Here is a 22292-nt window from a genome sequence, read left to right as displayed (position 1 = left end):
AGATAGTTTTTTAAAGCAGTAAATTTGAAGACGGTGGTAAAGCAATAACGAGGAAGACTCACGTGAGCTGAAGAGTCAAAGGGAAGTAGTGATGGGGCAATTAGCCTAGACTGGGGGAAGCTGGACTCTGCTCCCTGCTCTGGTACTGTGAGTTGACACGGTATTGAGCAATTGTCCCCATCTCCCGCTATTATACCCTGACAGCAGAGAGCCAACAGCACTTCTCAGCCTCACAGGAGTGGGTTTTTTTGGTAAATTAATGAAGGGCTGTGAGATATTCAGGTGTTATGGTGATGGGAAAGGAAGAGAAGGAGAAGGAGGGAGCGAGAGAGAGAATCCTGGTGGCCATATACTACAAATGAGCAACACAGAAGGTCTTATGCAAAGCCTGCCTCAGATACAAATGGTCCTGTGTCTACAGGCTTGGGGGATTTCAGAGCATTCAGCATATCATACATAAATTGGCCACCAAACGCTGAAAAGTCTATACTTTCTATCTGAAATTGAGAAAAGTAATTTAATGGATCCTGTTTCCGATTGCCTGATCCTGTCCTGAAGGCGTTTGTTACAGCTACTGTCCTGCAGACCGAGTCCTGCAGCTGTGGCTTGGGAAGGTATGACAGGAGGGCAGGAAATACAGGCTGAATAAGGGGGGGGACGGGGAGAACAACCTCCAGGCAGTGTGGTGTAGTGTGGGAGGGTGCAAAAAATAGGAGGCATAGGACTGAAGATGGGATTCAGGCAGGTACTCAGACCATGCAGCTCCTTATTTGTTCTCACCGCAAAATGCAGGACCACGCTTCATTTTTTGCTTCGGGTGTTATTGTGGCTAGCTCTGGGATAATTACCTAAGTGGAAATAATTATTATTATTGCCACCTATTGTCAGTAAGAAAGGCATTTCCCTTTCATGCCCTCACGTCCACTAATTGCATCCTTATCAGCAATGCGTTGCAGAGGTAATAGTGGCAAGAAGTGAGGTGCAGCTCTTCTAGAAGCTCTTTCTGAGACCTCAAGCAGCTTCCTGGCCTGTTGAATGCTGCCTCTTCACTGTCACCCTGAGAGGCTGGCTGCGACTCGCGGGACACTTGGCCCCTGCACAGCCTGTGCGCAGGGCTCTCTCCTGACCTGCATTGTCTGATGAAGGACCAACCACATCTACCGGTGCTGCGCTGCGAAAAGCACAGGAAACACTTCATCTCCGTTGTCGGCACCGGTGGAGGGGGCAGGCTGACTGAGGAGGAAAGGAGAGATGGTAGCCAAAGGGGACGAGGGTCTTGGCTCTCCATCCGTGCATTGGTTTATGTGTCTGTTGGAGCTGTATCCTGGCGGACCTGAAGGCTGCAAGGAACGTTCTGCCTCTGTAGCCATGAGGAGACACTTGAATTAATTTGTAGATGAAGGAAATGGAGCATGGGCTATTCAAAGGTCATGATTTTCCAAGTCAGGTTTCTAAAGGTTTACATCCAAATCTGTTCTAAGCAAAGCAAGTAGAGCTGTAACAGCTTGAGTCACTGCTTTGAGCAAAAATCATGGTAGCAACACATGCCTTAATATATCACAGGGAATACGTTTCCCTGTTAAGATGCATGTTGGGCAAAAAAGCTTATGCTTTCCTTCTAGGCTATATTTACAAAATAGACCAAGATTTCTACCTTTTCGGACTTTAAGAATCTTGAAAATTTATACGTTGAGCCAAAAACATAGAAAACCTGCTTTTTGGATGTTTGAAAATAGTTATAATCCTTAAAGATGAAATCTCATGATAGTTTCCAATGAATAGCATATACTTTATAACTCTTACAAACACTGGAAGCGTGTCTATATTTATCTTTCAAAACAGTAGTTGGGCGAAGGAAGGGAAAACACTTTCTGCTTAATTTGAGCTTCGTCTTTTTTTTTTTTCCTGAATTCAGTTTCGTCCAAACTTTCCCCAACAAATTTGGACCTCGGACTAATTGAAAGCATACCGAACTTCTTCTTTGCTGTCTGCAAGAAGGTCTTGATATTTCCTTTTGTTTTGAGGCTGAATCTAACTAAAACATGATTTTGCACAGATTCCTTTTGTCAGACGTCCCCAGTTTTCTATCTAAACTGATCTGTGCATTCACAGTGAAGCTTCATTAAAGATCAGGCCAAGCAGTCTTTAAAAAGTACAGGGTTTCAATGATAGACAGATGGTGGCTTTCATGATGTCAGGAAGTGTCAAATATTATGGTTGGCTGCAGAATGATGGCTACTTTCCAAACAGATTGAGAAACAGACAGAAAGAGCAAGAACACCATTTGTTGTATTTAGATACATTGTGAACAGAAGGAAGCAAGACAGAGCATACTTTTACACATCTTTTTTTCCACTCCTCGTGAAAACAGTTTAGGATTTGTTATGTTATATTAGCCCTATCATTATGCAAAAACATGTGAAAGCCAGAGATGCTGATATATATATATATATATATAAAAATGTTTCCATTGTGACTTTCTGTGTTTTTGTTTGCATTTCCATGAGTTTTTTTTTTTTTTTTTTGACATTATATGCAGATAGAAACTTGCAATTTAACTTTTCTTTTTAAAGAACAAAGCTGTGCTATTAATATAACTTGCAAAAATATATGTTTGGGGTTTTATTATTATTAACCTATATGCTCTTCCGAGCCCCTGTTTGGGAAAACACTTGTTTAAGTAATTAAACTCAGATAATTGCTTTGGTGTTGAATAGGTGTGGGCTTTGTTTGATATCTGTGTTGATGCTTCTGGAGTTGGGATTCAGAATGGGACAATTTTAAAGTGTACTATGTGCCAACAGCTAAGTAGCAAGGATTTTAATAAAAACATTGAAAGACAAAGGTTATGCAATGGTTCTGTGCCTAGATGGGTGGCTTAAGCTGCACAGGGCCTGAATGGCATCAGCAAGTCAGAGATTGCTGGTGTCTGAGGGAATGGGGCAAATTTTGTCCCTAAAAAAGGATTAAAACCTATCATTTTTTACTAGAGTATTTTTTGGCCGCGTGGAATTCAGTGTGAAAGATGCTGAGATGCATACCCTGGGAGCATACTATTTTACCTGGGGAGTCCACATCAGGTCAGCATTTTGGTAGAGCAAACTGGATGTTCCTCATGCCTGTCTTCTTGAGAAGTACGTATCCTGTATGGGTTTCATGTGCCTAGCACAACCGCTGGAGTGGCTGTCTGCCCTGTGGCTATAAGGGAGAGATGTAAGGATGCTCATTGTACGCACACCCATGGATTAACCCAACGCCTCTGCGGTTGCTGGTGCCTGGGCAGCACCATGCCTTTGGCTCTGAGGATGCTGGTGTGCGCGCCACAGCCTCTCGAGGGCCGTGGGGGCAGAGCTCTGCAGGAAACACAGCGTACAACGTGGGCAACGGCGGGAGAGAGCCCAAAACGTGGGCAAGCCACTGAGGCACGAGGTAGCCCGTGCTTACTTACAGTCTTGTTTAGGTTGGTCTGTCAGATGGTGAAACAATGGCTGGTTTAATGGTAAGGGAAGGAGTTGACCTAGGTCAGGAGGGATACGGAGGAAGAGAGGGCCTGTAAGAAAGAGACATCTAAGAAGCTGGGAACTAGGACAGCTGCCCTGTGTGTGTTTGTGCTTATTTTATTTATTTATGAGCTTTTCCATGATGCTATTCACTGTCTGCCTATAATCACTTCTTTCCTCCTCATAGCTCTCACAAAAAATCTGTTTGTTTCTCCAAACTATCAAAATACTTACAGAGAAAATACCTGCTTATGTTTATAATAATTAATCCCCTGTAAAAATAAATGACCACATTTGGGAATATTCTTTTATTCTGTTTTGCTCGTTCTCCATTCAACAGTGGACTAGCTGAACCCATGGAGCCATCATGTGAGAATAGTTTTACACTTCCAAATCATGTCAACATTTGTAAACAGCATAGCAATTACGGCCCACAAGGAACCCCCTTAACCAGAATCCTGTTGCTCTGTGGGAAGAAAACAAAACCTGTAGATTGGAGCTTATTCCTGGCTTGTTAAAGCGCAGTTTTTGATACATGGTGCACAATAGAAGGATTGAGTTTTTCTGGTTTTTTGCTTTTGCCAAATTTGCTGCATGATTCAGCATTCCCCCCCTTTGAATACAAGGCTTATTGATTTTTTATCTTTTTCTTATTTTGGTCCTTTTCTGTCTTTTGTAAGGATGTTATGCGGATTGAAGGCATTTTTTATCTAAGTCTTTCTTTGTCTATAAACAAGCACGACATGAATAACACAAAAAATGTCCACAAATAGTCATTAAAGCTCTTAAATGAATTCTCTTTGTCCATAGTTGCACAGAACCCATTCATATTTACTTCTCAGTGAAAGAACAATCAATTGAGTTTTACTTTTAGCAAAAAGGTTTATAAAAAGCAATAATGCAAATTTTGTTTCACGCGACCATTTATGGAAAACTGATTTGGAGGGGGAACACACAACTGTGTGCATGGGAAGTAGTGTTTTCTCACACTCGTTCAGTCAGAGAGAACAAACAGTGTGACCTGATTTACCAATCCCAAATAAGTGATGCATCTTGAATTTCAAATATTTGCAATCAGTTCGCAGGGTAAAAATTCAGATATGTTTGTTGAGTACATTTAAATGAGAAAATCATGATCTGCTGATGGATATTCCATGAGAAGAAAAAGAGGCTAATTTAGTCAAAGAAATTGCAGGCAGAGAATTACTCACTCAATGCTACTGGCAAATAGTAAACGAGTGGCACCAAGGTTTTAATTCAGACACTTAACAAAGAAAGCAACTAATAACGTCTTCCTTTTTCATCTGAAGTACTACAAAGCAGAGGACTAGCCCTTCTGCCAAATTGCTTTTACAGAAATGTGACTTCCGCCTTCATTATTTTTACTCAAATTGCCTTAATTAAGAAACTAACTCTCCAGCCCTGACTTTGATCTTGTTTTCAGACAGGGTGTGTCCAGGTTTCTCTTTATGGACTTGCTGATTTGCGGCTGGATGCAGGTCAGAAGTCACAGTCTGCTTGTCTGCAGAATATTCCTCCAAATGATACCTGTCTAGCAGAAAAAAAAAAAAAAATCTATTTGATACTTAATATTTATAATAAATTTGAAAGTTATTAAACAACTTTCATCTGAACAGGAGGAAAAAATTTACTCTAAGGGTGGCAGAGCACTGGAACAGGCTGCCCAGGGAGATTGTGGAGTCTCCTGCTCTGAAGACATTCAAAACCACCCTGGATGCAGTCCTGTGTGACCTGCTCGAGGTGAACCTGCTTTAGTAGGGGGTTGGACTAGATGATCTCCAGAGGTCCCTCCCAACCCCTACCAGTCTGTGATTCTGTGAACATCCCTTGTTGAGACATATTGTCCATCATATTTATTTTTCTTTTTATTTTGTAATGTTACACAGCACAGAGTTAAATAGTAATTTTAAAATCTCCTATTCATTTTTTTTTTTAAAACCTACCACACCTGGGAAAGCTCATATAGAGCTCTTCTTTCTGGAGCCCAAACCTCCTCCTCCTCAGACAGAATTCTACTATGGACTGATTACTTGTGTCATTTGGGCCCTTTGTGTAGTGTATGCATGTTGATTAAGATTTCAGGTTCTTACCTTAGTTCCAAATGGTTAGTAATGGGATGATTTATTGGAAGCATCAATTCTAAATATGTATTGCAGATAATAGCTACAGTGACGTGATAGTTGATATCACTAACAGATTTGGTTGCCTGAGGAAATATCATGATGACTTGGTTAGGATTTGGAAGCCAGTTCAAAAGCATGATTTCCTCTCCAGTCTAGTGGTGAAAATAATGGAGTCTAGCCTCTTATCTGTGCGGGAACTTCTCTCTCAAGCTGTGAGCTCACTGTGGTACAAGGCAGAAGATGACCTGAATAAGCCTCTGAAAAATGCTAATGAACTAGTCGAAAAACCCAAGTCTTATCCACTGTCTGAAGGAGGACTTCCTAAAGGTGTTCTGTTAGCGTCCTTAAGTTTCGTCCCTTTCTGAGGCATGTGAATTCCCACAGGGCCTCTCTTATCCCGTCCGTTTCATTGCTTTCCATACCTGAGAAAACAGTTTCTTTTCCGTGGGAGGAGAGGAATGAAAGATGCTCTATATCTAGAAGTCTTTTCAAGGCGTACATAGCAGTCCCCATCTGGATGACTTGTTTGGGTGATGGATGACTTCACCTGTCCTCTGGGAGACATGCAGCCAGTTGTGTGCATAAACACATAATAGCCTCTGGCTGCATGACCTGTCCCAGTTATTCCCTTCCAAGACAAAGTTGGGGTCATGGTGTAAAAAAGGTCTTCATTTTATGAGTACTTAAAGAACTTAATTGCTCGTGACCGGAAGGCCACTGGGAGCAGGCTCAGGAAGCGGATTGCCACCTAAATCAACTGGTTTTCTTATGAACAGCTTCTGTTCTCCTGCATATCAGCAAGGTCCTCTAGCCCTAGAAAATCCAAAATGGCTGTACACAGCGTAGTATCGGGAAATAGTCTTAGGTCTACTTGGTATCTGCTGCTTGTGCCACTTACATATTCCCCTAGACACTGAGGTCAATCATTCTGTGCGCATTGCTCTCATGGACCAGGGAGAATCACTCCCCCCATAGGCCTCTTCCTGAACTGTTGTGATGTTGGAGAAATTTTATAGCTTTAAGGCAAAAGCAATATCAAAAAAAAAAAAAAAAGGTGGAATTGCCTTGTAAAATAGCCAGGAACGGGGTGGGGGGAAGGCAGGTGGAGAAAAAGAGACAGTTCCGTGTTGTAAATATTTGACTTGTGATATTTTGTAGGATCTTCCAATATTTTTTTTTTTAATTCCTGTATTCTTCATTGAGGTAATGGGCTACACAAATAGAGAACAGCAGTAGACAACTTTGATGAGGTTTTTTGCCCTGTCTTGTATATTATTTAGACAAGAGATCATAGTCTTGATTTAATTACTAGAGAACAGTTGTAAAAGTGTGTGGTAAATACATCAAGAGAGTAGTTGTCAAAAGTGGTGAAGATATGTAGCGCATTGGTTCTTCAAAGGTCTGTCTTGGTTATGTGTTCAGTGTTTTCATTAATGGCCTGGATAAAGGGCCAGAGCTTACTTTTGACCTTTGGTCATAATAACATGATGTGTAGCACTTAATGTACTGAAGTAGAGCATTAGACACCAAACCGATCTTGACAGAGAAGCAGCTTGAAAAAGCAAAACATAAGAAATTCATCAGAAACAACTGCAAGATATTGCCCTTGGGCAAAAATAATCACCTGTGCAAAGAGGGGGTGAAGCACTTGTTCGGTAACGGTTAAGAAAAAGATCTGGGACCAATAAACTCAGCATCGGTCAACAGTATTATTCTGTTGAAAAAAGGCAATTAACAGACTAGGCTGTATGTTGAGTTGCCCCTGATATGCAAAATATGTGAATGGTTCGAATATCCAGCATGGTTGGAACTGACAGAGCTTTGGCTTTACCCATGTACAGTTTCAGTTAATGGGATTCAAATGAGAGGGAGCACAAATGAGTCCAGACAAGCTGGTTAGAAGTTAAGAATGAAAGAGTGAAAAAATGGAGTTCTTCGGTCTAGGGAAGTCTGGGGAGAAGGTGACCATGGCAAAATTTTTCAAATTAATTCAGAGAAGAAAATAATCTATCCCTGGGGAGGATGGTATGAATTTCAACATGAAAAAATTCTAAAATTTTGTTGAATTCTAACCAGATTCTTCTAAGTGGCCAGTAAGGATGGTGAGGCCCATGCAGGTTTCTTGGTGCTGTGGTGCTAGTGGGTTAGTGCTCACCTTTTGGAATGGTGAAGGTACAAGTGCTTCCCCCTCCAACGGAGAAGAGAGTGCTCCGTCACCTCCTGAGATCCCCTCGAGGCCCTGCTTTTTGCTGGCTGTGATTACTGTCTTGCACTAGCTTGAATATACCAAAACATAACTAAATGTTACGGAGTTTTGTTAAAAGGGACTATCTGTATTAATAGATATTTAAGGTTGCTCAGCTTCATGCTATCTAATTACAAAAGAAATACATTGACTAAACAAATTCAGAGGCTTTCAGTATATCAGATGCTTTTTCTGAGAGCTTATTTCCTTGCAGAATTTTTCAATAGCTATCAAGTTTGCACAAAATATAAATAAATGGCTCTCCATGAAGACGGTGCCATTCTTTATGGAACTGCAACAGTGATAGGTCAAATTTATATTGCTCTGCAGCACGATTTTAATATCATTCTGGCCTGGTTTAGGCATAATCAAGTCTTCTGTTGAAAGAGCTCTTGTAAGGAGCAATTAAACATTAGTACTTTAGCTAAAGCCATATTAAATTATGTCTTTGAATTTAAGTATCTGGGAATCATCTTAAATCTCAGCTTGAATTTTAGGTGGTATTGTATCTGCAATTTATATGGAGGTATAAGACAATCCGTTTGCATCTTGATTTAGTATTTATAGTTTGAAATGTTATTTTATTATTAAGTGTTTTATGCAACTGTTAGTAAGGCCACTAATAGATTAAGGTACTATTATTTATGATTACAGCTTCTGCTTTTCAACAAGAAAAGAAGCTGAACATTCTGCAGGCGAATTTTAACATGCTTTTTGAAAGCCTTGAAGTAAATCAAAGCTAGCTGGGTACCCTTCAGCAGGCTTGAGTAGTGATTCCAGCCCTTCCAGTGAAGACTCATAGCCCAGAGGAAGCAAAGGGCTTTGGTCTGCTTTAACACTAAGGTCTCAACAGGACCTTTCTTTTAAGCATGAACAGGAGAAGATTCTCTGGAAAAGATTTAAACTACAGTTCTCTCACCTCACCTTTGCTGCAGACTGGCAGGACTAGCACTGAGATTCTTATGGACAAGCTGATGTGTGAGTCTGAGCCCTTCGATGCAGGTTGTGACAGTAAGAACAAAACCTGGGAGATCCACTCACTCCAAAAATAGCCTTGCAATAGCAAGTCAGTGAGTATGTACAGTTTAGACTGACACTGGGCTGAAAAAGGGAGAAAATGGTGCCTCGTATCTTGGTCAAGGTAGATCACCATTGAACGTTGTATTTGAAATCTCTGAAACCTAGCAAAAGCTTTATGTATGTGATGGTAAGTTTGCTTGTAGATTTATTTTAGCGATAAATATGTCCATTGTTTATGTTTTAAAGATACATTCAATTTATGTCAGTATCATTTTGATCACTGATGGAAGCTTACAGGTTAGTCTCCCTGTCAGCACAGAGATGTCTCAAAGCATTTGGGAAATAAATACTGAAAAATCCAAAGGAATGAAGAAAAATAAATGTTATTTACATCATAGGAAAGACAGGTCCTCTGCATAAATCTCGCGTTGAATATGTTACATTTTTGGGCCAGACTGGGTGAGTATGAACTGTGTAATTTCCTTTTTACTTCCCATGTAAGACAATGCAGTGCCTTGACAAAGAAAAAGCAAATTTATACTTGCTGTATCATACACGTGCTTTGTTAAACAGTAGAGTACATGATATTGCCTAAACATCAGTTCTCTGGTTATAAGAACTAATTTCTCCATACTGAAGATCTGTTCTGAAAACTCTTTTGTGTGAAAACTTCTCCCAGTTTTGAGTTATCAAGGAAGAAACAGAAATGCGGAAACAACCTTGTTTCTGTGTATTCCCTCAAGACGCAAACACTGAAGATGTCCTAAGATTTAGCTACGTTTTTAAGAACCGGGTTGCAAATAAAAACTATGAAATTCTGGTTCAGCAAGTCATGTGAGGACTGTTGTTGGCTTGAAGACTTGCCTAAAGACAGCCAGATTTGAGCCTATGAAATTTGTCTGATATATATAAAATCAGCTTTCATAAAGCTGGATGGAAGGCATGGTCTTCATTTTCCTAACCGCCCTATGCTTGTTAATAAAGCTCCTTATTGTATAATCAACAGACCCAAAGAGCAAGCACAGTAGTAACTAGGTGCCATCCTAATCATATGTATTAAGACTGTTTAGTATCAGCTTTTCAGTAATTAGAAAGTTTATGCTAGCTTCTAATAAAACCTTGACAGAAGACAGTGTTACCTACTTAATTTTGAAAGGTGAGGTAAACAAGACTGTGACTAGTACATGGACAGGTTCAGAAATCAGTTCATCGCAGGCAAGCAGCATCGCATCACCCCCAAGTCTGGGGTAGAAAAGACTCCATCTGGCTTGCCTAATATATTCAGTATATTTTCTAGTATTTGAGCTACTTATGTTAAGACACCAAAGTAACAATGTCTCCAGAGGCTATTCTGTAGTTTGGAATTATTCCTCTCCCATCCTGTATATTCAGCTTTAGCTTTTCTTTCTGAGTATCATCTTAAATCTATTAGTTCTGATCCTTTTACATTTTCAGCTAAGATACACCAGCATTTTAGCTACCTGGGGGCATGGGATTTGGAACAGGGGGGAAAAAAGGACATCTTCCCAGTGAATTTACTATTAGAACAGCTGGAGAGAGACATTAAGTCCCATCCAAGCTTAGCATTGCCACAAAACACCAAGGATGGCATTCAGCTGAAACTCTTTAGAGTTTCATTGCTTTACTTTTATTCGTAGCTGAGAGCTTAGCCTATAGCAACCTGTGCCACAGTTAATGAAAATTGAAAAGTTACATTATATATTGTCCTTCAGGGTAAAAAAATTAAAACATCAACTTTATCTACAAAGACTGTTTCATTCCAGCTACTGCATTTAGGGAGAGAACTGCACGCAAGGCATATACATTATCCAAGTGTCTCTGTCCCCAAAGAATGGATGAAAGAACATTTTCTGGGCATGAATCTCTTGGGTTTTTTGAGAAGTGTTATGATAATTTGTTTATAGTAGATTACACCATAAAGGTGGTTTTACATGCAGTGTGCAGGCTGAGTGATGAAGTCATTCACAAATTCTACTGAAAAGAGATAGATGGATGGAGCCCATTATTGAAGAAGATTCTTACTCGAGTAGTATGAAAAGGACAGAATAATGGCAAACCATTTCACTGTCTGTGGGAGCCGTCCCTGTCTTTGGTTAAGAAATAAGACACTGTGGCTCTGGTTCCTGACTACGTCTGGCATAGCAGATGCAGCAATAAGCAGTGGTTCAGGGAGGCAGTTGTAACTTTCTGAAGCAATTCCAATCACAGAACAATCCTGCATGGTTGGTCTCTGGTCAGCTACTCTTTATGTCACCAAGATAAATTCCTATGTACTTATATTAATGGAGGGCAATGTACAGCTGAGCTGACTCTGGTATGAGTTCTTTCCCTTGTGCCTCACCTCTCACAGCAAACCTTCCATCCCCAGTTCTGTGAATACAAAGTGGTGGTGATAGCAAAAAAAAAAAAATAATCTGAGATAAACAATGATAGTAAAAATAATAATACTTCTTGTACTTTATTCTCCAATCTATAAGCTGCTTCTCATTGCTTTATACTTGTATTGCAGACAGCGCACTTAAGCCCAAGTTTTTCTGGTAGAAAGTATGGCTGGGACATTGGGGAGTTTTGGTGATTAAGGAGAACTCCCCGAAGCTGCACACAGGCTATAATGGGTCTTTTGTGTCCACCTTAAGCAAGAGGTGACTGACAAATGCTATGAGACGTGTGGCGGTTTTGCCAGGGCCCCAAGGCTTGCTTTGCTGGCAGCTCAGTTCAGCAGGAGGAACTCTGGCCTGTACAGTATTATAGATTCATGGGCAAGGACTAACTTTCCCAGAGCCAGAGGCTTGCAACACAACCTTTATTCTTCAGTAGCTGATTCTTAGTCTCTAGTTTTTCTCCAATACACCTTCAAAAAGCAGCGAGCAACTTTGTGGGAACAACCTCTGCTGTGTTTCATGTTCTCGTGGGCTTCTTAATGAAAGTACCATTCAGCTTTAATAACAAATAAGTGTTTCTTTGTAAGTCTTAAAGTGTTTAGCATAAGATTAGGAAAAAGCAGCTTTGTAAGAAAACAAAGTTTAAAGTGTATGTAACACTAAGAATCCCTAGGACAGAATCTGACCATCAGATGTGGAGATTCAGTGTTCATGTCAGTGTTCCATCCATCAGGTGTTGTCACTGGTAGCGCATACCTCCTCCTTTACCTCTACAAGAGCTCGTTGTCGCATACTTGGTATTCCCAGGGAACTGAGTTTCAGATTGTATTTACAGATTGATCTATAACAAGTGAAAATGTAGGTTGATCAATATGGAGCCAGGTGTTTGTAGAAGGGGAGATATCCCGTTCTTGGTTCAAGAAGAGGAGATATCCCATTCTTGGTTCACGTAAATCAAACAGGTTGTACATGTTCTGTGAAACTGTTCTTGGCTGTTGTTCCTGAGATAGAGCATTTTCCATACTCAAAGACTGTTTTGCCTATAAAAGAGAAATTCTGACAAATGTTACCGCTGGAGTTACAAAAAACCCACATTAAATTCCAGATGTGGGTTATGAATACATTTTGAGAAATTGATGATTCCTGCTGCGTTACCAGCTTCCTGTAGGAACCACTCATGACAGAGTATTAACAAAGTATTAAGAAAGATGACAGGCCTGGCTGTGAATTATGCTGCTGGGATAAGAGCAACCTTTTCATCTTCTCATTTTTAGGGATTTCTCCGTCCTACCTTGTGTCTGCTTTCTTTTCATACTTCAGCCATGATATCCTTCCATAAAAAGTGAGATTCATTTAGGATTGTCCCCTTGCAGTTAGCTTTGTAAAACAAAACAAAACAAAAATCAGCAAATATGCAGACATAAGACGTTCTCAGTTCCCGTTAACATTTATCACATACAGCCAAGGTGGCCTTATGATTAAGGAAATGGCCTGGCACTTGGGAGACCTAGATTTAAACTCTATCAATGATTCTCTATTTATTTCTGCTGCAGAAAAACACTTAAACATGTGCTACAAATTAAGGACATGCTTAAGTGGTTTGCTGAGTCCCAGGCTACAGACCTTGGGCAAACCGCTTTGTGTCTCAGAGTCAGATTGTGAAATCTTTTATTCAGCTTGGTAAGCAGTTTCATACACAACCAATGTCGTTGATTTTAATACAGTTAGTCATGATAGTAACCACTTGCCAACCTGAGGCTGGTGCCTCAGCTCCCCATCTGTAAAACAGGGTAATTAAATTTCTGTGCCTCCCAGAAGCGGGAGCAAATAAGACACAGGTAGGTTTCAAAATCACGGTCTTTGCAGCTGCTTGAAACATTTTTACCCAATCTCTGGGTACAGTGCTTTTGAGCAGATGAAACATTTTGTTGTCTTTTATTTTATATTATTGAAAAGTTGGATAAACAATAGCATGGTACCGTACTTAAGAAAACTGAAGTGATATGAGAAAATGATTAGATAAATCATCTCACAGGATTATACTCATTCTGTTTACTATAAGTCTATGGCATATTCAGGGAAAACCTTTCCTGCCTGTCATCCTTTAATACCACCAAGTCAATATGTTTTATATGTCAACTACCTCAGAACAAAGCTTGGAGGAAGGTTTTTAAATGGAAAAGAAATAGCCTCCATTACTATAATTATTTGGTTTTCTGACCTGTATCTCTTATCTATTGCATTTGTGGGGGTTTTTTAATCGCTGCCAGTAGTGCCAAACCAACTGAGATGTGCAAGATAAGCTATTCTGATCTCCTTCATGTTCCATAAACCAGAGTGCGTTCTTGACTAGGCCATCTCTGAAAGAGGAAAGTCACAGGGTAGTTGCACTTAAATGGCAAAAAAATATTTATTAAAAGGAGAAAAGGAAAGGTTTGAAGTCTGAACCAAAAGACTTCAACTTCACTTGGCCTAGCTTTTTATATCTCAGTAGCAATCAATGCGAAAGGAAAATAATCAGCAAAGAAGCATCCATTTTTTATATACAGATATAGATATATATACAGGCATGTGCACACACATGCATATATATATCTGTATCTCATATCTAAGTTTCATCTTCCTCTTTTTAAATCTCAAAACCAATGGGGAATGTTTAATTGGGGAATGTTTAATTGCAGCCTTGTCTTTCAAAACCATTACCAATTCCTTCAGTACATCCAAAATAGGGTTTTTTTTTCGTTCCTCTACTGTTTCTGGAGGCCCCAGAAAGAAATTTTTGAATGCTGAAACTGTAAGAATAGAGTCAGTCATTAGTCTATCTAATTAGATGCTTTGGTCAAACACAGTAAACACTTGAGTGAACCTGGACAATTTTGTCATAGTAGGGCTGGGACTTTAAAGGACAGAAATACTCTGATGGCATAAAAAGTGTCAAACTTCATGGATGTGTTTTTGTAGTAACCAAATTATCCTTGTGAACTTGACCCATTTCACTAAGCTTTTAAAAATGTTGATCGCAAGGCTTGTAATGAAATTTGTTCCACTGTGTGCAATCATGTGCAGCCCTTCAGCTCGAGTCAGCCAGGCTAGGGGGCTCCTTTGTGAGTCTGAGCTCCTGCTCTCTATTAACCTCCCAAACTGCGCCTAGCTCAACTTTACAGCTCTTAATTACATTTGTTCCACTTAGTGCAATTAGGCTCACTCTATGCACCCAGTCCACTGTCTCTCACGTAAGAGTCCAGAATGTGGCAAGTCATGGATATTTCTCAGAAAGGTATGAAAATCACGGAATCCCAGCCTGCCCTGACAACCATGAGAAACCGCCAGCCCTCGATACAAACACAGTACCAAGCTCCACGGCAGTAGTGAGGGACTTTGAGTGCAGAACAAGAGCAAAATGACCGAGGAGATATGTATGTGTAGAGGGGAGGCTATGAGAGAAGGTAAGAGGAGTCATGGTTACCCCTGTGTGTTGTACTCCTCCTTGGCACTGATTGCACGGAGAAGGAACAGTGTTAGTGCAGTTTTATGCCAGCCATGCGCCAGCTTCATTAAACTCGGCTGACTTTTGCAAACATTACTTGATATGTGCCCTGCGTCCCCTTATTTGAGATAAGTAAGATACAGTCTGTGTATTTAGATATATATACCTAGAATGTTCAGCATAACCGGCCCTTCTTGGGATCAAGAATGAAGTTTTTATTTTGTAACCATCTCCATTTTGGGTCAAATCAATTTCCAAGGATATGGTGCTAAGGAGAGATGAGATACGCGGTCACCTTGTCTCTGTGTATTTGCCTGTGGTCTCCTCCTGCCCTTAAATTTCATTGAAATTTAGTATATTAGTGTAGAGCTCAACCTTGATCAAGGTCCTTTTCCTTTGTTAGGAGAGGAGACTGGAGTCTAACACTTGGTTGGGCAAAACCATAGCAGAGCTAATCCTGAAAAATAAAAATTATGGAAATTTACTATGAGCCATTAACCTCGTGTTACTAGGAAGCCTGCAGGTAACTACAGTTCCATACACAAATACTCTGTAAATTTTATTGTTATGTAAATGAAAGTGTTCCAGGCAAAACCCACGCGGACACTCCAGTGTCCTCAGTCTAGTTGTGTCTGCTCATACCATGGCTGATTGTGCCATACTCCACTTGCTGACATTTAGCCTAACAGCACATAAAATATAAAATAACATTTATTAATCTAAAACCCATGCAGTACCTGTGAAAATCCGAAGTAAGATAAATATAAGCACTCTTAGTATTGACCTTTCTTTATTTCAGTGGTTAAAGCATCATTACTCAGATCCCCTGGCAATTTAAGAAGAATTTAGTGTATTTGGAGGAAATATTTTTCTACATACAGGTCGCAATCTGCTCCTTGGAACAACAGACAGCGAAAGCCAAAGCGTTCTTGTGCCATTAGTTTAAAATTTTCTGCAGAGCCTAACCTCTGAAGTGGCGCTCAGTGGCCGTTTCTCCTTTGTCGCTCCTCTGGCAGGAGAGTTTGGCTCTGTCATCTTTGTAGCTATCCTTCACGCTGCCAATAAAGTGGCTGTAATATATCTGGTTTTAAATACCTTCTGCAAAATAAGTGTTAGCTAGAGAAGTGGGGTTTTTTTCCTAATGACTGAGAAAACATGTGAAACTCCGACCTTAACAAGTCAGCACAGAGTGCCACCGAGCAAAGCATAAAGTATTTACTGGTTGTGCTCCCACTTTTATTGTGGCAATATTCTGTATGGTGGCAAGTCAGAATTCTGTACAGCAGTGGTTGCAGAAGTAATAACCTGTCACCAAAGCATATACTTTTAGCAGTTAAAAATAATAAGTCTTATTGGCGATTACTAACAGGCTTCTCTGGTGTCGCTTAGGGAATGAAACTCTACGCAAGTGGCCCCCTGTTGCCAGACAATTTTCAGAACCAGAGAGAAGGAACGTTTTTTTTTTCAGCTTTATCAAGGCTCCCCAATGCTTCGTGGTGTACATTGTAACGACACAAGGCTATTTTCTAAATTAATAAATGATGAACTTGTTTCAAAACTAGAGAACTGCAGAGAGAAGCCCACGTTCATGGCAGCATACCGAGAGGCCACACGTTGCCATGTTTTATAGGTAGGACTGCATAAACCAAATATCATTCTTTCATTCTGGTAAAAATCTTGGTTCAATCTTTTTCCTTTTAAAGAACAATTTAAACGGGCAATAGTCCTCAAAAACTTGTGATGACATCTATTTTTGCAATAAAATCCCTTTCTGGTTATATTTAAGTCTTTTAGATAATGCATGGGAAAGATTTTAGCCTTATGAAATATCCAGAAGGCTGAAATTTAAAACTTCACAGTAACTCCACTGTATTCAGGCGCCTCAGATATACATCTTATCAACTGTTAGAATAATTTCAGTTTGCATCGATTCCAGAGCTTGAAAACTCTGCTGTTCCTGGGTTTATTTCTGTGGTGCCTGGGAGATATCTGCGCCTAACTTTTTTTGTGCCGTGGGAATCTGTCCCACTCAACTGAATTGAAATATGATGAGTGCAGCCCTTCAGACACCCACTCATGCCTGTAGATGAGGCAGTCGGAGGTGGGGTAAATTTTTCCTAGATGAGAACAAAGAAATGTAGTCTGAAATGATGGGAAAATAGTCAGCATAGCAAAAAGGCTTTATAGCTTTTAACCTGAAAGCCAGTAACTCCCCAGCCCCCCAAACCTGCTCATACGCTGTGCTCACCAATGGCAAGGTCTACTTTCCTGTATTAGGGCAGAGGCACTTATGGATAGAAGTCTCTCCTTGATACCTTTTTTTATTCTCTCTCTCAGGCAGAGCCTTGCTTAGAATATTCCTTCTTTCTTTCTCTTCAGCCACCTTTAAACTGGGATGCTGGTTTCTGAATCCCTGTTTTCAGCAATTTCACTTCTTGCCACTTTTGCTGCGTATGCCCAAGTACGTCTGCTGTGCTGATGCCAGCTGTCTGTGATCCATTTCGTTGTTCTTGCACCTTAAAATCATCATCTTGCATTATATGGTCTGTGGATTCTGGTCTTTACTTACTGCTGTCCTGTTTCTGTGCTTGCACTGTGTGCATCTTTTGCCTTAAGTCATTTAGGGACAAATTTACTCTGTAATTTAATCGTCCAGTGTGAAATATGAAATGGGCCAAATTAGGGCATCATAAACATTCCTGACACTTATTTTAATGATTATATATCGAGGTAGAGTGTTTGATGGGAATGGGCTGCAAAATAGTGAGCTCTTGAGGAGAGCTGGAGAACACTATTGCTTTGCATTGATGAATAACCATTTCCGTGTGTCTGGAGAGGGAAGTTGCTGGAGAGGGAAGTTTGGGTAAGAACATTGAAATGTCCAAGTGGCCAAGCACATCTTCCATTTCTTCTTGAAAGTGCCAGTGTCAGTAGAAATGGAGAGGGATGCTGCCAGCCAAAACTACTCTGACAGGAGAAGGCTGCATGTTGGCTTTTTGTTTTTTTTTTTTTTTTACGATTGTCACCAGGTGATGCTGCTCATATGTTATTCCTTAATGAATAAATAACACATGCTATTTTCAAATGTGTATATAAATATAGTATAATATTTTGATGTTTAGGAATCAACCGTAGTAATAAATGCAGCAGCTTCAAGACATCTCAGTTACTGTGTTTATAATTTACATGGGGCAAACGAAAACATCAGTTCTCTCTCTCTCTCTCTCAACATCTCAGTCAATGAGAAATTTTCAAGTATTCAAAGAGTCTTTTGATTCTTGCCGCCCAATTTTAGCTCTGTAACCCCTAGACATCAGTACAAGCCAACTGAATAGGAATTTGTATAGATAGTCATGGAGGAAAATGAGCAGTTTCAGGGTGAGATTTGCCTAAATTATTTCAGGCAAAAATTTCATAAAGGATTGAAGCCACCCAAGCTTGTTTCATTAGAAGAGGCAATCCTGCCTTATACCACACTCTGCCCTCTTGTTTTCAGCCTTTCGACATCCTCTCTTTCATGTTGCTGAACATAACTGTATGTTACAGCAGGGAACTAATCCAGATTAAAGTTACCCTGTTTTTTGACAGGCTTGTTTTGGGCCAAGACAGTTGCCTGGCCTGTTCATCACACTGACAGCACTAGGAGAGGGATTTACAGCAGGAATGAGCCACCCAAAAGGAGAAACCTTAAAGAGTGATATTAGACACCTCACTTAGGATGAGATGAATCACTCTCTGCATGCCACCCCTCTGTTGGGTTACAATCAGAGCTTGCCAGGTACACAAGGCACTTTAATTGGCAAACTTGAGCGAGGTAGATTCTACTTAAAATCACCACCACACTGCACACTTCTAGGGGCCCCATTTTTTCCTGAACCAGACAGCTTGACCCTGCACGCTGTTTGGAGGTGTGTGCAGACTCCACCTGGCACCTTTTGGGAACCCTACAGTTCATTTCCTTACTTGAAATTGAGGAGTTATTTAGAATGACTTACTGGGATCAAAATCAAACAGGCAACAGGTAGGGGGAAAAAAAAAATTCAACTGAATGAAAAAACATTGTCTAAGGCTGCAGTTACAGGTTGAGAAATGATCAGTAGGTACTGTCGTAACTTCAAATGCCGCAAATAATTAGGGGTTACACCACAAGTTAAGTATGATTAAAATTGTGACTACTTTACAACTTTCAAATACTGGGCTTATAAATGTCTGTAATACTGACAAAAAGGTCATGTCGAATTTATGGCTTGCGATGTTACCTCTTTTGGTAGGAGTTAGGTAAACCTGATGCAACCTTATTTAGTCTGCATATAATCCTCTTTCCCTGTGCATAGGAAGAATCAAGTGGAAAGAAATATTTTGGAGCCGTACTGTGAATTTATTTCCATTGTAAGCCAACCCCAAAAGCTTGTATACTCTTACTTAGGACCATACTGTCATTGCTTCTGTTGTACTGTCTGGTGTTTCCTTATTTCCGTCTTTTCATATATCTGTGTGCCAAGCCTTTCTTTCAATTTGTTTATACTTTAGTAGAATCAATGCCAGAGGAAATTGCTCTATTCACAATATAGATGGAAACAACACTATTGTCTTAATTCCTTGGTTTTATAATGGACCATAGTGTCTCTTTCATTTTCTCAAATAAAGGGAGTTCTTATACTCAAGAACTTCAGGAAGGTGCATTCCAACCTAAACCAAGTCATATTATTAATGTCTCTGATGTGTATACAGAGTTTAAAATAACTTACTAATAATGAATAAGTGGAACTTCTATATAAATGATCAAATATATGTATTAAAAATTCATTTAAAGCCACAATATGCAGCCAGAAAGATAATGATGACAATTAAATATCACACAAACTCTAAAATTTTGTAGCCTCTAAGCTTTACAAGAAAAAAAAAGAGTGAAAATATAAACTATAAAAAATATATGAAATTTCATTTACTTGTCCTTGCAAATTTTTCACGTGCACTGTGATAACCTGTTCTTTTCTGAAAGTCCCTGATCCTGTAGTACTTAGCTTTTATTTAAAAATGAATGTATTTCTAGACCTCATAATTGCAGAGAAAAGCCTGAACAAGTGAGCTGAGTTCACTTGAGCATCTCAGAAACCTGAAGTTAGAGATGAAAAGGAAGAGAATTAAATGTTTATTTTCTGAGTTTTGAAAGGTTCTCTAAAAGTGAAGGTTTATTATATTGAAGTAATAATCAATATTACTTCTGTTTTAAACCTTTAGAATACGGGAATCTTAATGCAGTGTTAGCCAACTGCATTTTTTAAGGCTGAGGGAACACAGAAGAGAATCACAGGATCATATCAAAATTTAGGTTATAAGGAGCTTTTGGAGACCATCTGGTCCAGCCTTCTGCTTGGATCAGGGTTAATCTCAAACTGGATCATGTCACCCAGGGACTTGTCCAACCAAGGTTTGAAAAATCTCCAAGGACAGTTTCCCACAGTTCTCAGACAACCTGTTCCAGGGCTTGATCATGGTCGTTGCGCATTTTATTTTTCCTTAAGTCCAATTGCAATTTTCCTTCTGCAAATTGTGACTGTGGTTTCTTTCCTTTCACCGTGCACCTGCGTGAAGTATCTGTCTCTGTAACTCCCCTTGAGGCAAGAGGGTGCTGCAAACAGATACCCCCTCAGCCTTCAGGCTGATCAAACCCAGTTTCCTCAGCTTTTCCTTGCATGTCAAATACTCCAGCCCCCTCTAAATCATGGTGTCCCTCCTCCGGACTCTCTCCAGTTTGGGAGTATCTCTTTTGCATTAGGAAGCCCAAACCTGGTCTGTGGACATGACATCACAAGGGCTGAGCAGTGGGGGATAATCACTTCCCTCGAGCTGCTGGCCACGCTCTGGTTAGTGCAGCCCAGTCTGCAGTGAGCCTTCCTCGCTGCAAGGAGCTCGGCTGACTCGTGTTCAACGTGTTGTCTACCAGAACCCCTAGGTTTGCTTTTCCAAACTGGCCTTTCTAGCCAGCTGGCTCCCAGACTGCGCTGTTGCAGCTCAGATGCAAGGACTTGGCATTTGTCTTTGCTGAGTTTCAAGGAGGTTCATGTTGATCCTTTCCTTGATAAATCTGTGCTGAGTTCTCTAAATCACCATCTTCTCCTTCGTGGATTCCAGGAGGACTTGCTCCATAATTTTCCTTGGCATTGAAATGAGGCTGATCAGCCTGTAGTTCCCCAGATTGTCCTTCTTACTTTCTTTTAATCATGGGAATAACATTTTTTCAGTAATCAGAGACCTTTCCCATGGATCTTGCTACAACTTTTCAAAGATTCCATACAACTGCCATGTTCTTGAATACCCTTGCATGTGTCCTTTCCAATCTTGCATATGTCTGCACATTTAAGTAAGCCCTAACTTGGGTATTCTCTGCTTGGGATAGTACTTCTTTGCTGCTAGCTTGCTGTAGGCACGTAGCTGTGTGGAGTCTGAGAGCAGACCTTGCCACCAAAGGCCAAAGCAAAGAAAGCACCGAGTTCCTCAGCCTTTTCTGTATCCAGCTGCTCCTCATGTTCCCTGTCTTTCCTAAAGAGTCTCTATCAAGCTATTGCATATTTAAACACATATTGCATGTGTTTAAGGTGTTTCCCCACATCTCCATAATTCCTATGACATTGTAAACCTGTGACTACAGGTGGACATTACTGCTTCCTGAGCAGTGCGTTATTGATACACCTGCATTTGAGATGGGCCTGGAATGGTCCTTTCTCAAAGGCTGCATAAGAGCCTTCCCTGTTGCCCTGTCCCCTACCTGATTCCCCACCGTTGGTCCCCTAAAAAATCTGGTTTGCATAGGGTTAAACTCGCAGAAGACCAGGTGAAACCCTGGAACAACAGGTGAACAGCATTTTTACCCATGCATGATTAAAGGAGTTTAACCCATAAAGCATTGAACTTTGATTGTGTCTAGCTTTTCAGGACAAATATTGTAATCTGATAAAAAAAGAGCCAAATTTGTCTTGGATAAGGTGGTAAAATGCTGCTGATATCAGAGTAGCTATGCCAGGTCAGAATCTGACATGATATGTTGAATAAAGAAGAGGAGGGAAAAAAAGAAGATAATACATTATATATTAGAAAACATGTACTGGAAACCATTATTCTATGCTTGGAAAGCTTTGGGCATTTTTTAAAGCGATGAATATCTCTGCTGTTTTCAAAGATGATTTAAAACAAAGTTTACTTGCAAGCTGTAACTTGAGACTGTTGTGAGTTATACCACTATTTTATTATTCTTAATAGCACCAAGTCAATCCAGAGATATTTCATCCTGCAATTTTCTTCTGTTATGAAAATGCATAATGTTAATCTTTGTAATACTTTATAAACTGACCATAAACCAATGTTTATGGTCAGTTAATCATTGTATTACTTTGCTTTAGGTAATTTAGTACATTACCATAATGTAACAATCTACTTAATATAAATTTTAAAGTGAGCACAGTGCAAGTTACAGGGCATTAATATATTATGTCT

The sequence above is a fragment of the Leptosomus discolor genome, chromosome 7 (genome assembly GCF_034619465.1).
Source record: "Leptosomus discolor isolate bLepDis1 chromosome 7, bLepDis1.hap2, whole genome shotgun sequence".
Taxonomy (NCBI): domain Eukaryota; kingdom Metazoa; phylum Chordata; class Aves; order Leptosomiformes; family Leptosomidae; genus Leptosomus; species Leptosomus discolor.
Note: the sequence above shows the minus strand (reverse complement) of the source record.